Raw genomic sequence first — 17,361 nt, 5'->3', positions numbered from 1 at the left:
GAGGAACAACTCCAAGGACTATAGAGGGCACAATGTTCATATTTGATATATTATTTTGCCTCATTGTTAATTGTCCATCAAAAGTCTTTACCTTGGGCATTTTGGTATTCCCAGCAATCTTCTGTTATTCCCAGCAATGTGTCGCTATATGGTCTTGCTACATTTTAGTCTTGTACATTATGTTAATGACAAATTTTTCTGATGTAAATCTAATGGTAACTCCCTTGATTACACCAATAGTTCAAATGGCTCTATTGCATAACCTAATGGCCTTATGCTGTACTCTATCTAGCCTAGTGTGTATAGTAGTCCATTAAAAACGGAGCATCCATAGTCAAGTATAGGTCTTAATGCAAGGAAGGCACGTACCTGGGTTTTGGTGGTCGGCTGGGGATAGTTCCATACTGCCAGCACCTTATCCTCCTGAGGTTTGATAAGTCCTCTTCCAATTCGGTAACCCAGGTACTGTGCTTCTGCAAGACTGAGATGACAATTTTTAGGGTTGGCCATAAGTCCAGCCTGTCTAAATCCTTTTTTACTATAAATCACTTTCAGAATGTGAAAAAAATCAAATATTGATCTGTTTCTCACCCACACCTATCATAAGTCAACACCTTCCACAGGCAGAGCAAATGCTCTTCCCAGCTCTCGACCACATCATCCAGGTAGGCTGCAGTGTAGTCTCGATGAGGTCAGAGGACGATGTCCATCATCCTCTGGAAGGTAGCTGGGGCCCAGTGTAGACCAAAGGGAAGAAACCGGTATTGCAGTGCCCACTGGGAGTGGTGAAGGCAGTCTTCTCTTTGGAAGAGGGAGTGAGGGGCACTTGCCAGTAGCCCTTTGTGAGGTCCAGGGTGGAGATAAACTGGGCACTTCCCAGCTGCTCGATGAGTTCATCCACCCAAGGCATCGGGTATCCGTCAAAAACTGAGACTTCGTTCAGCTTTCTTAAATCATTACAGAAGCGGAAGGTGCTGTAGGGTTTGGGAACCATTACAGTCGGGCTGGACCAGGGGCTGTGTGATTCCTCTATGACTCCCAGCTTCAACATCCGCTGCACTTCTGCCTCTATAGCTTGTCTTCGAGCCTCAGGTACTCTATAGGGCCACTGCCTGATGATAGTGTGGCCGGGGGTGCGGATGTCATGGGCGATGACTGGGGTCCTGCCTGGGGTCTCCAAGAACACGTCTGAAAATCCTTGGAGGAGGTGTTCGAGGGCCTTATGCTGGTTCGGGTCCAGCTGTTCTCCGCAAGCCACCACTGGAGTTGTCCTGTCCGTCAGAGCCATGAGTCGGTGGGGTCCCGGGTTGATACATTTCTTAAGGAGATTGATGTGGTACACTTGTTCGACTCTCCATCCTGGTTGGCGGACTCGATAGTTGACGGGACCGAGCCACTCCACTACTGCGTAGGGACCCTGCCAGCTGGCCAGGAACTTTGAGTTGGCACGGGGTACGAGGACGAGCACTTGATCTCATGGGTGGAATTCCCGCAGCTGAGCTGAGCGATTGTAAAGCTGCTGCTGGGTGCATTGGGCTTCCTGCATGTTCTCCTTCACCACCGGCATTACCTTTTCAATCCTCCTTCACATGTCCTGTATGTGCTCGATCACGGTGTGGTGGGGCGATGTTTGCTGCTCCCAAGCTTCTCGAGCGACATCCAGAAGACCCCAGGGTTGTCTGCTGAACAGTAGTTCGAAAGTGGTAAAGCCAGTTGAGGCCTGAGGAACTTCCCGCATGCCAAAGAGCATATAAGGGATCGTAAGGGATCAACCAATCGCTCCCATCCTCATTGACCACCTGCCACAGCATTCTCTTCAATGTCTGGTTGACTCGCTCTACCAGGCCATCTGTCTGAGGGTGATAGACTGAAGTGCAGAGGTGGGTGACATGCAACAGCTTGCAGAGATCCGCCATTAACAAAATGGGTGCCTAGGTCAGTCAAGATCTCCTTTGGGATTCCTACATGGCTCATCAAAAGGAGCAGCTCCTTTGCGATGTTCTTGGATGTGGCTTTTTCAAAGGGACGGCTGGGTGGACTTAAGCAGTGGTCCCACTAGGTCCATGCCAACATGCTTAAAGGGTACATCAATTATTGGCAATGGAATGAGTGGGATAGGTGGCGGTCGCTGAGGGGCAGTCATCTGGCAAACTTCACACCATTTACAGAACCGCCAGTGGAACCTGATATGGATTCGTTGGCCGGTATTTTGGGGTCCCAGTTGTCCTGCCATTGGATGTGAGTGTGCCAGGGTCAAGATGGTTTCTGTTTTGCTTCAGGGCACCACCAACAGCCACTTTTGTTCTCATGCCTTTCTGCCACACATTATAGAAGCCCATTCTCAATAATGAAGGGGGTAGAAGTGTATGGAGCAGGTTGCCAGGGACTCCTTCAATCACTCTTTCATCCTCTCTTTGTTCCCAGCCAAAGGAACCTCCTGCTGAATCCTGTTGGAACAGTTCAAAGCTGTTAGTGGGATTTTCTGACTCACCTTCTCTCTCACTCTCCATTGCCAGCAATGCAGGGAGGGGGTTGAGCCGGGGTCTCGACTGTCCGATCCTCCACTTGGTTGTGGGGGCAGAACCAAGTAGACGCTCCAAGCCCGGCCAATCTCATCCCAGGAGCAGCGGTATGGGTAACTCCTTCAGTACTCCCATGTCGAGACACCAGCTGCCGAGACACCAGCTGCTGGGTTCAGGGGCTACCATAATGGAGGCTGAGGGGACGTACCGGGTATCCCCCATGGACACACGTCACTGGGATGAGAGCCTAATTAGAGGTTTTTGCATGGAGTACTCTGGGCTGGGCCAAGGTGACAGTGCTGCCAATGTCCAAGAGGTCTCGAACATGCCAGCCGTTGATTCGTACCTCCCGGTACGTTCTTTGGGGTGCGCCGGAGCGGTGGAGGATGCAGCCCACAAACCAAGCACGGCCTTCCGGGGGGTTTGAGTCTGTCGGCATTGGTCTGTCCTTCAGTCCCCCTCCTTTCTCCTTTAGTCGGGTGCCCTCTGGCACTCGCCTCTCTGGCCAACCCCTCCGGGGAAACCCTGCTGCTCTCTCTCCACTGTCCCGGGCGATCGCTGCCTCTGCCAGCTCTACTGCCTTGACCGACTTGGCCATCGTGGCAGGGGCTTTCATTCCCACTGTTCGGCAGAGAGATCGGGATAGGCTTGTACATTTTTTGGGCAGCTCATCCAGGAGGCAAACCCACTGGGCCAATGTCTCCACTTTGAGGCTGTCGTAATTGCTGGCAGTTTCAGCCAGAAGGGAGTAGTACGCCTGCTGCACCTCCCCCATAAGGAAGGGCGCGAGCATGGTAGACCACTCCCCCCATGGTAGACCACTCCTCCCTGGCAGCCTCCCTGGTGGCCACGACCTCGAAGGTGTGAAGATATGCCTCAACATCATCCTGTTCAGAGAGCTTAGTCAGTACCTTGTGGGCTGTATGTCTTATTTTACCAACCTCCACGAGAGTGTGCGATATGATGTCACGATGCACTGCAGAATGGGCAACCCCACCATGCAGGAAATCAGAAGGTATGTGCAACTGGCATGGGAGGCCCTGCTCGAGGGCACGAAGGCGATGCCAGAGTTCTGGGGATCCAAGCCTCAGAAAACACTTACCTAGCATTTGAAGGCAACAAGATGCCTCGCGTCAGAGTGGTGACCAGACACACCCCCAGTATCACGCCGGGCCAAAACGGCAAAAACACTCGCCGGCTGAAAGGAAAGGTACAGTTTGAATGGAAACCCAAACAAGAAGGTGAGTGGGAAGACAAGGTTTCAAACTCCCCCAGAAGACAAGGTTTGAAACAGGAAATGGAGGATATAATCAGGAGATGATTACCAGGGCCGCCGAACTCCTCAAGGGAACATGGCGCTGACCCCCCATCAGCATGACTAGACCTGCCCACAGACTCTGCACCTGGGACGGAGACCCGGCGATGTCAAAGGATGCCTGGTCTGTAGCCAGTTCCAGCCATCCAGACCGCTGGATCGGGCCCCACTCCAAAACTGAGGGATCATGTTTCCGTGGTCCCACCTCCAGGTGGTTTGGACCAGTCCCCAAGTCCTCACGAGGTAAAAAATACCTCCTCATGGTTACCTGTGCTTTCACCAAGTGGCTGGAATGACTCCCCGCCCCCAACGACAGCCACAACAACCAGAGTTCTGCTGCTGAACCATGTGTTGATTCGGATCGAGACACCCATTTCACCTCAAGCGTCATGACTACCATGTACGAAATCATGGGTGTGGAAGTCAACTTCCACATCCCGTATTATCCCCAGCCATCTGGACTGGTCGAACGTGCCAACCACACCATTATCAACATGCTTAAAAAGTATGTTAACAGCAATGGCAGATATTGAGATGTGAAACTCCCCCTGGTGCTGATGGCTGTTAGGTCTACTCTGCACCACTCCACAGGAGTCACCGTTCGAATGATGACTGGAAGAGAAATTACCCTTCCGCTACACCTTCTGTACTGCCCGAGGACATCAGTGTTGCAACCGCCTATATGGTGCACCAGTACGTGACTGACCTGCACAACCAACTTTGGTCTACATTTGCATGGGCCCAGAAGAACTTGGAAGCCAGCGTCAAGGGATCCAAAGCCCACTATGACAGGAAAGCGTCTCACCATGAGTACCAAGTAGGCGACAAGGTACTCTATTTCAGGTTCACCAAACCGGCAGGAATCTGTAAAAAGTTCCTACCAAGTTGGTCAGGCCCCTTTGAGATAGTGGGAAAGCTCTCATCAGTAGCCTACTGCATCAGGGCCTCAAAACCAAGCCAAACACTGGCATACAAATGGGTCCATTTGAATCAGATTAAGCTCTTCAAGCCATTTTCACTCCAAAGGGGAGAATATGCACCACAGTAGCACCATAAGGATAGCTGCATACCTCAACCCATCCCGCCGGCATGCACTAACTCCTAGCACCACTCCGAGTGGTGGAAGGATTCCAGCTTACCTGGTCTCCCTAGACCTTGTCGAAGAAATCCTTAGCTTTACTACTACCTCTGTTGTGCAACCTTCACAGATGCACCTGGCATATAGTCTTGGCAGTGCAATTCCAATCTAGGTAAATCCTCAGAACCTTGAAATAGGATTTATCCTCAATCTACCCATCATAGAAAGGCAGAATATATACCGACTAAAGTCCGTATTGAATGTTGGTTTTCAGAAAGGTAACACACACATTCACCCCAAAACACCACCAACACTCGCCTACCACGGTGAGGACACGTCGCTCTACCTTATCCCTAATCTAATCATGTGTACCAAGACAAAAGACATTCACTGGATTTGTCCAAGCAACCCCTTTGCTAGTGAGTCAACTAACTACCTCTGCGGCCTAAGAGCTGAATCCGCTGAACAAAAGTGCCAAGGTAGCATGTCTGTCAAATTTGAAGGAACAGAGACAAAGGTAGAGCGAGCAGGCAATCGCTGGCTTGTTAACACACCAGTCACCGAAGTTCTAATGTCATACGACCACCATAATACAGCCACTAATGCTAGCAAACCAGATGGTGTTCTTAACGGTTCCCCAAGGAGCCACCGTGCACATCATACTGACACTGATATTGTCCTCCATCTCAGCGTCAACGAACATGATGTGGAAATTGAGATCAAGTGATGAAAGAAGATTTCTCTTCCTTCTTCAACTGAGTCGACTTCGCTGTTTTCTCCACCGACCCACCGAGAATCGGCCGCCGTACCGCCCACAAACAGAGCAAGGAAATGGCTTCCCGTCATCACCTGAGCTTCGAGGAACCGAGTCTGAGTCGACGTCGGATGAACTCACATTCTACCCATGTCCTTACGTGATTCAAGTAAGAGGTTTACATCTGGGCAGAGATAGATTATTATAGTGTGTTATTCCTGTGTATCAAGATTATTGCTTGTACAGTTTATGGACCGCTGAGTCTGCTCAATGCTGCAAATAATACTCAAGGGATTATTGTAATTTACTGTTACCATGAATGAGATTTGCTCTGTTGTAGTCCAACCACGTTGGACTGTTTGTGAATTTCCGCCATCACAGGTGAGACCGGCACACTGAGTTTATCCATTAAAGAACCAACGACCGTGGTGGATGGATTACGAGCCGTTCACCGCGTCTCTGAGTGATAAAATAACGGTTGCCCTCTCTCCCACGTTTGCTAAAACCGGCTCCGGTGCTGTCACTCTGTTCTCTCTCTCTCTCGTACTAACCACACACACACGACACCCCTCACAAACATACCCGCACACACATTTGACGAGCAGATAACTTGGCGATAGAGTCCAACTTTGTCCCTAAGTTATCGTACCAGTGGAGACACGTGTTAATTAGGCAGATGCCATTAACCAGTCTCTCCACCCACATTCGCAGCCACATTCTCTGGTCAGAAACCTCGCGTGACGTACTCTCCACGAGAGCCACGTCCGCCATTTTGTGCACTCCACTCCTTACACACACACACACATACACCCATTCAAACACACACACACAAACACACACACACACACACACACACACACACACACTTTCCTACCATGTATTATAGGCTTATTTGTTACCATATCTAATCATATTACTTAGTTTGTAGTTGGAAGTCAGAAGTTTATCGACTGCATTGTATTGATTATAAAAAAAAAATTCTCCCCAATTTGGAATTCCCAATGCACTCTAAGTCCTCATGGTGGCGTAGTGACTCGCCTCAATCCGGGTGGTGGAGGATGAATCTCAGTTGCCTCCACGTCTGAGACCATCAACCCGTGCATCTTATCGCGTGGCTTGTTGAGCGCATTACCGCAGAGACGTAGCGCATGTGGAGGCTTCACGCCATCCACCGCAGCATCCACGCACAACTCACCACGCGCCCCACCGAGAACAAACCACATTATAGTGACCACGAGGAGGTTACCCCATGTGGCTCTACCCTCCCTTGCAACCAGGCCAATTTGGTTGCTTAGGAGACCTGGCTGGAGTCACTCAGCACACCCTGGGATTTGAACTTGCGAACTCCAGGGGTGGTAGTCAGCGTCTTTACTCACTGAGCTACCAAGGCCCCGATATTACTGCATTAATAAACTTTGTTATACTTTAAAGAGAAGTGTTTTGGTATTGTTCTGCAAGCACCTGTGTCAGGGGCTGGCAGGGGATGTCAGTGATTGGATTCAAGCCTTCATTGTTTTCCTTTGAATGTCGATGTTCTCCAGACGATGACTTTCCTAAGAGAACAGTCCTATAGTGAGACTGCTTTACTGTCTGGTTATTAGTCCCTGATTCCAGGGTGGTGCCCCGGCGATATTAATCCTTATTAATATTCTATTGATTTTGATAATTGATAATTATCTTTGATGATTGTCGATTTGAAGGATCAATAAGCTAATGTTAATTCTAATCAATGTCCTATTGACATTATTAATTAATAATTATCTTTGATAATAATTAATATTCTATTGAATTTGATAATTGATGGTTATCTTTGATGATTGTTGATTTAAAGGATTAAAAAGCTAATGTTGATTCTAATCAGTGTCCTATTGATTTGAATAATTAATAATTATCTTTGATAATATCCAACCCCACTCCTGAACGAAGCACCCAACATACATAACCTCGGTTCCCTGAGATGAAGGGAACGAGGCATTGCGAATGCTAGCCGCACTACAAGGCTCAGAGTTCTTGAGGTACAAGCGGTGTACTCCTTGTTCTCAGTCAGAAATTCTGAGGAAATGGTGTTTGTGCACCTGTTTTTACAGCGGACAGTTTTGTGCCAAAACAGGTGGGGCTCAAACACCATAGCCAATATTAGAATTACAATTGTACTTTATATTTTAGAGGATTTATGTACTTAAAATTATTGTAAACGGAATATAAAATAAAACATACACTTTCACGTGTATGTGTGTGTGTGTATTAATATAGTGTCACCCCTCCCCCCGTCCCGGTTTAACGCTCAGAAAATCTGCTTACCTTAATTATAATGCGATGGGTGAATGACATGAGAAGATCAGAGGTGTCATACAGAGATGTTTTTAATGACTTTGTGTTATCTCTTGGATTTTCATGAGCACAGAGGTACATCAGTACGACCACAGCATAAAGGTAGGATCTTGTGTATTTATTAATTACTCTTGTTTTAAAATATCCCTGGTCTGCTTCCAGTTGTTATGACATCCCCTGAAAACTTTAAAATACTCATTGTAGCTTTTGACAACTCTATAACCTGTAAGTCCACTTTGCTAGCTAATTACACTTTGACATTAACCCCACATATATTTATATAGAATACGCTAGAACGGAAGTTCCGAGACAAAGTTTTCAAGATGGCTGCACGCTAGCTTCTCTGGCACATAAGGTGAAAACAATTAAACAATTTTAAACAGCATTTTCTTATTTGTGTTACTTTAATTGGTAACACTTATGGTTGTATTTGTTAACATAAGTTAACTACATTAGATAACATGAACTAACAATGAACTATACTTAATAATCTTGTTTAATATTAATTTCTACATATACTAGTCAATTTTTAACATATACAATTTTAAAGTTAACATTAGTTAATACAATATGAACTAACACGATCAAACAATAAACATTTGTATTTTTATAGATTGAGTAATTAGAATACTTGCAGTTTCCATGACCTCATATTAATTGAGATATTGGTTTATTTGTACTTCTAGAAAAAGGTTGAAAGGTGATCAAAATAAGGCAATAAAATGCATATACCTTTTAACCTAACATTTTCATGTTTTGGAAAAAAGCTATTGGACATGTTATTATCAGCTATACTGTATAGTGCTTCTTTTTTAGTGCTTTCTATAAAAAACATCTGCTCATCATGTTTGCAGTGGTTCTAGGATGTTTTAAAGTTAGGACAGATTTCACACCAGGGGGCCCATTTTCATGATTTCGCCTAGGGCCCCACAAACCAACGGGCCGGCCCAGATAAAACTAAACATAACAAATATAACACAAGATTCATGTGACTTTTTAAAGTTCCCTGCCAACACGTTTTTCATATTTGCATATTCAATAGTTTGCCTTGTCAGTCTTGCATAGAACAGCATCACAATTCGGGTGTATTTCCGCACCAATCAGCAAATCCAGTCCAGTATCACAGTCTACCTGAAGAACCTCGCCACAGCTGACTTCCTCATCTGCCTCTTGTTACCTGTGTGCATTGTTACTTTTGCCAACATTTCAGTGATCATGTGAAACATATACTGCATCTTTGTCACAGCAGCCTTTTATGTAAACATGTATGCAACCATTCTCATCATGATTTCTATTGCAGCAAACAGGTATACATTTACATTGGCATTTCAAACATCTCTGCAGTTTATATACTGTATATACTGTGTGTGTATGTGTGTGTGTGTGTGTGTGTGTGTGTGTGTGTGTTTAACTCTAAGCCAAAGACAAAAGTCCATTCAACCACAGAAATTTTTACATGGTATTTGTGCTACTAATTCACTGTAAACTAATCTAATCCACCTTTTTCCTGAACGCGGAAGTGTTCCACGATTTGCCTGTTTTCAATTTCCGGTCTCCAGTGTTTTCGCTTGCATCGGCATATATTCCTAGCAGGTAATGTGATGTTTAAAGTATTGCATTTGAAAACATTTTAAAAAACATGTGGCTTTAAAGTGCCGATACTTAACAGAGTCGAGATAACAATTTTTTTTACAGTACTTCACCTGAGTATGTTGTTGTCATGAAGCGATTTCCGAGGTTAGTTATGTTGATATCATTAACATCTAGGGTTGCCACCCGTCCCGTAAAATTCGGGATCATCCTGTATTTAAAGATAAAATTATGCGTCCCGTATCGAATCAATATGGGACACGATTTGTCCCGTATTTAAGTTAGTCAGATAGCGTCATGGTGAAATCGTTCCAGATCGCTAATTTAACATTGATATATGTTGGAAAATGTGCCTGTGGTGGGTAAAGGACCATCCGAAAAGTCCACAAATGGTGCTAAAACTGTGGATTTTTTATATAAATGTTCAACATGATCAAGCAATGTATGAATACAATCACTGAGTCAAGTCAGGGGTCAGGAAAGTTCTAATTTTAGCATATAAGAAAGGGTATACAATTTTGGGCGCCGCCCAGTGATTGCTCAGGAAAACTGTGGATAGTGCAATGTAAAGTGATAGTGTTCTTTCAATGCATTTGATTGTCTTTACTCTCTCACTTCAGGTACCTGAAGATTGTCCGGCCATTGGAAACTCATGCTCTGCAGACAGTGCGCACTGCACACTACATTTTTGTAGCAGCTTGGTTCTTATTGTTATCTGTATCCTCCACCTACGTAATCCTAACAATCGAAGGCCTAGCTGTGAGTCCTTACACATTACCCAGTTTGGCAAGGACTTCAAAATCATCCACATTTGCATCTTTGTGTTATTCATTGTACTGTACTGATGTCAGTGCTAAATGCCTGCTTGGATCCCCTTATTTATTTTCTCTTTTGCAAGGCCTTCAGAGCCCAGTTTAACTTTATGAGGAGACATCACCAACCTGACAGTGAACGAAGGCAAAATGGGAGATAAAGGAAGTAAAGGGAACTAGTAAATGATTCTTAGCTCAGTCATGAAATGCTACATGGCACAAATTGAGCTCTCTTTGTCTAACATTTATATTGCCTTGGTTGTTTGACATTTTCACTGTGGGTGTTATGAGAGCTTTCTCTCTGAAACCCTCCTCCTCCCCAGCATCAAGGGGATTGTTTATATATTATATGTATGTACATCTGAAATGTGTTTTGAGAGTTGTCATAACTGAAGTTATGTTAGTTTTGTTTTTGTTTTACTTTGCCTTGTGACTATACTTTTAAAATAGTGAGTATTTTTACATTTACGAATTGGCCCCATTCTCTTTCATTGTAAGTGCCTCACTGTAAACTCTATTTTTGCTTTTTTTCACAAATGCTATCGATTGAGCTGAACTTCTATTGAACCCTGAATATTTCTTTAAAGAGAAACGTCCAGCATTGTGGTACAAGAAAGCATCAAAACCAAGAACATGTATGCTAGAATCTATATCCCTTAAGCTATGAAAATAGATGTTTCCTCTTTTCTTTCCTCCCTAGTATCAGAACCTCTTCTCTATATTACTAACCCCTTCATATCTTTAGGACATTTCCCAAGAACTTTCAAGCTGGCAGTTATCAAACCACTTATTAAGAAACTGCAGCTTGATCCTGGTGAATTGGTTAAATATAGGCCTTATCTTAAAACTCCCATTTATGTAAAAACAGCTGTGTCCTACCAACTTTGTTTCTTTTTTGCAGAGAAATTGTATTTATTAAGAGTTTCAGTCAGGTATTTGCCTGGTTTAGATCCTACCTATCTGATGGCTACTGCTTTGTTTGCATAAATGTGGAAGTGTCATTTCAAACACAAGTTAAGTTTGGTGTTCCACAAGGCTCTGTATTAGGTCCTCTGCTGTTCTCCTTGTACACACTTCACTTAGGAGATATTATCAGGAAACATAAAATTTGTTTTCACTGTTAGGCTGATGATACTCGTCTTTATATTTCCTCCAGACCAGATTACATTTCCCAATTCTCCAAGTAAGCAGAGCATATTAATGACATTAAAGACTGGATGGCCAATAATTTCCTTCTACTAAATTCTGACAAAACAGAGGATTAATTATTGGACCAGAAACCACTAAACATTAAATGCCAGAATATAATCTGTCTCTTGATGGATGTACTGTTATGTCATCTTCTACAGTTAAAGACCTGGGTGTCATAACAATTTGTCATTTGAAAACCACATTTACACTAAATAAATGTATCATTTTTTATTTCAAATAATTTTTTTAAACAGATTGAAATATCTTGATTTTGGAGCCTTTCACAGAGAATATTCATAAATACGGTTAATTTGATTATTCATCATCAGTATTTAGAAAAAATATTTATGTCAAATTTTATGGCTAAGTTTTGGATCCATGCCACATACTGAGGGAGTGGTGAACTCCAGAATCTTTGTATTTTCCCTTGGCTACATTCTTATAAAGAATTAACAAAGGAACAAATGTAATAGTAATACTGATAGTAACAATAAAAAATATATGTCAGGAATTTCTGACAACAGACAGAAAAAAAAATCATTTTTAAATAGCAAGGTACCCACACCTTTCATGGGTCCGTCCATCTAAGGGACATTAATGTAAGATGATGTAACAGCATGGTCAGTACAAGGGAACACAACAAAGGGGAATCTGCGCTGTCTTCCATGTTAATGACTGGAATATCTTTCAAGATAATTTTGTATTCAGAGCACTACTAGAACTGTAGAAAAAATGTCACCATTAATTCCCAACTAAAGCAGTAAAATTCAAGATACAGAATTTTGAACCTTCCGAACACAAATATTGGGCACATAGTCCTCATCACTGTCATCACCGCCAACTATTTCCTGTTCTTTCGGACAGTTTGTTTCAATTAACTGGTTAAAAAAAACGATTCACCAGTTAATTTACATCATCGCGTAATGACCAGAGGTGGGTAGAGTAGCCAAAAACTGTACTCAAGTAAAAGTACGATTACTTACTCAAGTCGAAGTAAAAGTACTAACATAAATAATTACTTGAGTAAGAGTAAGAAAGTATCCAATTAAAAGAGTCCTCAAGTAGTGAGTAACTCGTTACTTTCACAAATGACATAACAGACGTTTACTCCTCTATATTCCATTACATAATACACATTTAACATGTATTACAGAATTATTATCATTATTAATGGAAATTCTGTCATCATTCACCATCATGTTGTTCCAAACCCGTATGACTTTCTTTCTTCCATGCAACACGAAGTAGATATTTGACAGAATCAGAGTCACTATTTACTTTCAGTGAATATTTTTTTTCCTCCATATTTTGAAAGTGACTGTCAGTCCCTAATTCTGTCTTACGTATTTTGTGTTCCACATACTGCAAAGTGTCACACTGGTTTGGAACAACCTGAGGGTAGGGAAATGATGAAAAAATATTAAATTATGGCTGAGCTATCACTTTAAAGGTGTAGTTTACCCAAAAATGAAAATTCTCTCATCATTTACTCACCCTCATGCCATCCCAGATGTGTATGACTTCCTTTCTTCTGCAGAACACAAATTAATATTTTTAGAAGAATATTTTAGCTCTATAGGCCAAAATTTTGATGCTCCAAAAAGCACATAAAGGCAGCATAAAAGTAATCCATAAGACTCCGGTAGTTAAATCCATATCTTCTGAAGTGATATGATAGGTGTTGGTGAGAGCATGAAGAAAATATTGCAGGAGTGAAGGAAGCAGTTAGCTCCCAGCTCGTACATCTTTCCCGTGGTGGATTGTGGGCAATTAACCTCGTCGAGTGTACATCAAATGTACACTCAAAATTAGAGTGCATTGTGGGTAAAATGAGTGAACAAAGTTGAGCAGTACCCAACCGATCAAATCTAGGCATTGGGTACGCATCAAATTTAGACACCGCGTTGACTCATAATCGAGATCCCCCGCTCGTCGTGTGACCTCAAAGGGTCCTTGCCACTTGGTGAGTAATTTAGAGCTCGATGTGGGGAGTAATACGAGTACATTATCTCCCGGTGCAAATTCCCACAGCCGGGTTCCACTGTCGTACAGTCGGCTCTGTCGTTCTTGAGCTTGGAGCAAATTCTCCTGTGTTAGTTGCCCCAAAGTGTGGAATTTTGCTCTAAGATCAAGAACGTATTGAATTTCGTTTTTACTTGTTGAAGGTCCCTCCTATCAAGCATACCGCGCGGGCGCCGCCCATACAGCAGCTCGAATGGTGAAAACCCCGTGGAGGCTTGCAGGACCTCTTGTACTGCAAATAACAGGGGATCGAGCCATTTGTCCCAATTTCTAGCATCCTCGTGCACAAACTTACGAATCATATTTTTAAAGGTTTTATTAAATCGCTCCACCAGACCATCTGTTTGTGGAAGGTAAACGCTGGTGCGGATTGATTTAATGCTCAATAATTTGTAAAGCTCACGTAGTGTCTGTGACACAAAGGTTGTGCCCTGATCGGTGAGGATTTCCACCGTTCCCAGCTCCATCACAGGGCACTGATCCCGGAAGTGTCCCGGATCCCCACAACTCCAGCAGACCGGCCCAGGCGCCATGCCCGCACCCGCGTTGGCAGACACTTCCATCTGCGGGGGAGAGCGGCGGGGCACTGTTGAGGCTGAGGGTGATGCAAAACCCCACGTGTGGGGAACGGGCTTCGGTGGTGGGACTCCTCGCCTCTGTGGGGCAGGAACGGGCTCTGGGGAGAGAGCAAAGTGAGAGTGAAGAGGGGAGGGGGAAGAGAGTGGGGAAAACACAGGGGGAGGAGAGAGAGTGGGAGTGCGAGATCTCTTCCGCCATCGGGTACGCCGCCATATGGTCCTCTGCCAGTCGGACAGCTTCCTCCAGCGACACCGAGCGGTGGCACTGGACCCACTGCGCGTTCCTCTTGGCAGTCGTTGGATTAGCTGCTCCAGCACCACCTGATCGACAATTCCCTTGACGTTGCAATCCCCCACCAGCAGCCATTTCCAGCAGGCGTCTCGGAGCCGCTGGGTGAAGGCAAACGGGCGGCCGCTCTTCTCCAGCTTCATGGTTCGGAAGAGCTGGCGGTACTGCTCGGACTACGGCCAACCCGCTGCAAGATGGACTTTTTGAGGTTTTCATAGGCCAGGAGGTTAGCCGCCGGCAGTTGTCTGGCAGCAAGCTGGGCTTCCCCGGACAGCAACGGGAGGAGCCTGGCTGCCCACTGATCACGTGGCCAGCTCCAGATCTCAGCGGTGCGCTCGAATAAATCGAGGAAGGCTTCCGGGTCATCATCCACCCCCATCTTCAAGAGCGTGGGTGGGGGCAGGGGGCTGTGGCTGTCCAGGGATACGGCTGGGGTTCTCTCCTGGCTGAGGAGGCTCTGAATCACATGCCGGTCCTCTGCCTGAGCTCTGAGGATCTCAAAGAACCAACGATCCTGGTCTTGACATAGCTCAAGCAGAGACTGTTGGTGTGACTGGTGTAGGCCAACTCGGCCAACTGCGAGGACTCCATGGGGCGTACTTCAGGATCCCGGGTTTCGGTACCAGTGTGAGACAACTCAACAGCAGGAAGGAAGTAGACACAGGGAAGCGGGGTTTCTTCTGGCACAGTCACTTTTGCACTGATATTCCCGGCCAAATTGAGAATAGATGCTAAGGATGGCTGTAAAACATTCACATGCCCACACCAAGCGTTGTCCTTCATAAAGTCAATGGAGTAGTGCCCGATATATTAGCCTTTCATTGATATATATTGGTATCAGCATATATGTTTACCGATATGCGCAGATATAAAAACTTTTTTCAGAATATATAATGCAGAAAACAATGTGTGAGACAACTCAACAGCAAGAAGGAAGTAGACACAGGGAAGCGGGGTTTCTTCTGGCACAGGTAAGAATTTTAATCGGCCACTTCAAGGTTTTTCAAGTTCACAAACTTGTCAGATTCACAGCAGGTAGTCAAACAAACACATCAGCTTCACAGGAACGTAATAATCTCAACACATCAGCTTCACACACATAACAGATTAAACTGCTTCTGCTTCAGGTACACCGTGGCCTTTCTTGTGCCAGACACTCTCACTCTGCTGCTGGTGGCGTGGCTGGTTATATGCCGCTCTCCCCATGCTCACTGGAATTAGAGACAGGTGTTAAACATAATCTAGCTCAGGTGCAAGCACCCTTACCACTTTCTCTCTCTCCGGACGGATGCTTAACCACACCCCCACTGCCACACAATGCTTTAAAATTGGTGTCATAACGTAGTTTGTCCAGCAGAGTGCACTCCGACTCCATTGTTTACAGAACTGACCGTGGCTCTGCAAACAGGGTGGAGTTAAGCGGTGTCTTCTCGGTAATTTGTTAACTAGTTTGTGAAATACATACTGGAAAGTTAATAAACAATGACCCCATAATTTTCCCTTTTCAATATAACTAATATAACCCCCACTATCCCCCCCAATCCCCCCCCCCCCCCCGACCCCCAACAACACTCCAGTGGTCACACAAACATAGACACACAACAAAAATAAATTAATTAATTAATTAAAAAAATAAAAAAAATAAAAAAATCACACATAAAACCCCTACACCTCTCTCTCCACTGTCCTTCCCCGAGAGCCCTCCAAAAAAGACAGATATTTGCCCCACTTCTTCACAAACATGTCTAGACTCCCCAGTCTTCTGGATACCCCCTCCTCAAGAGCTGCCACTCTGGCCATCTCTGAACACCACTCCTGAAACAGGGGTGCTCCAGCCGACTTCCAACTCCTCAAAGTGATCTGTCTGGCAATCATAATACTAGTTAGGACCCAGTTTTTCATGTGCTTATTCTCCAAATTAATAACTGCCCCATCTCCTAAGATACAGAGTCTGGGGCAAAATAAAATTTGAGAGGCCAAAACCTCGCACATACAACTCTGAATCCTCATCCAAAATTCTTGCATCTTAACACATCCCCAAAAGACATGGTTTGTGTCTCCATCTTCTGATTGACATCACCAGCAGGTGGGTGTGTCTTTAAGACCAAGCCTATGCAATCTAGAGGGGGTCCAATAGACTCTATGTAAAATCTTAAATTGCATGAGGTGAACCTTTGCATCTCTAGATGCAGATTTGATATTTTTTTAGAATCTCAGCCCACACTCCCTCCTCCAACACCAAATTTAGATCTTTCTCCCATAATCTCTTAAGAGAAGTTGAAGTTCCGTCCCCCAGACTCTGAATTAGTAGGAAGTAATACACCGATGCCTCATGACCTTTTCCAAAAGCAGTAACACCACTCCCAGAGTATCTGCCGCTTTAGGAGGGTGTAAACTACTCCCAAAAACAGTACAGAGCAGGTGGCACAGCTGTCAATACTTATAGAATTGAGATCTAGGAATCCCAAAAAGTTGAACCAAATTTTGAAAGGATCTCAACACTCCATTCTCATATAGGTCACCGAGTGTAGTAACCCCCCTCCCAATCCACTCTTACCAGCAAAAAGGGGACTTGTTGATGCATAATTTGGGGTTCAGCCATATGCTTGAGGCAACATTTAAAAAATGTCAGAATTAAACAGTCTGGACACTTTTGTGCATACCGAGATCAAGTGCGAGATAACAGGATGTAACTTAGCTTCTCCGATTAATTTGATAGAAAGGCTCTGCAGTGCCGAAATAGGGGCAAGAACTTCCTGTTCTATACAGAACCAGGGAGGGGCTCTCTCAGGTGGAAGCGACCAATGAGCCAAATGTCTGAGACCGAATGCATAATAATAAAATAAAATCTTGGGTAGGCCTAGCCCACCTTTGTCAAT

The 17,361-nt window shown here is 44.6% G+C and overlaps 1 pseudogene; it reads left to right on the top strand.

The window, feature by feature from the left end:
* Positions 1–4,226: 4,226 nt before the first annotated feature.
* LOC127421804 (proteinase-activated receptor 3-like) overlaps positions 4,227–17,361 on the top strand; it is a 44,977-nt pseudogene continuing 31,842 nt past the window's right edge.

Source organism: Myxocyprinus asiaticus, chromosome 31, assembly GCF_019703515.2.
Source record: "Myxocyprinus asiaticus isolate MX2 ecotype Aquarium Trade chromosome 31, UBuf_Myxa_2, whole genome shotgun sequence".
Classification (NCBI taxonomy): Eukaryota; Metazoa; Chordata; class Actinopteri; order Cypriniformes; family Catostomidae; genus Myxocyprinus; species Myxocyprinus asiaticus.
The sequence above is the reverse complement of the archived record's forward strand: the minus strand, read 5'-3'. Positions and strand labels throughout refer to the sequence as shown.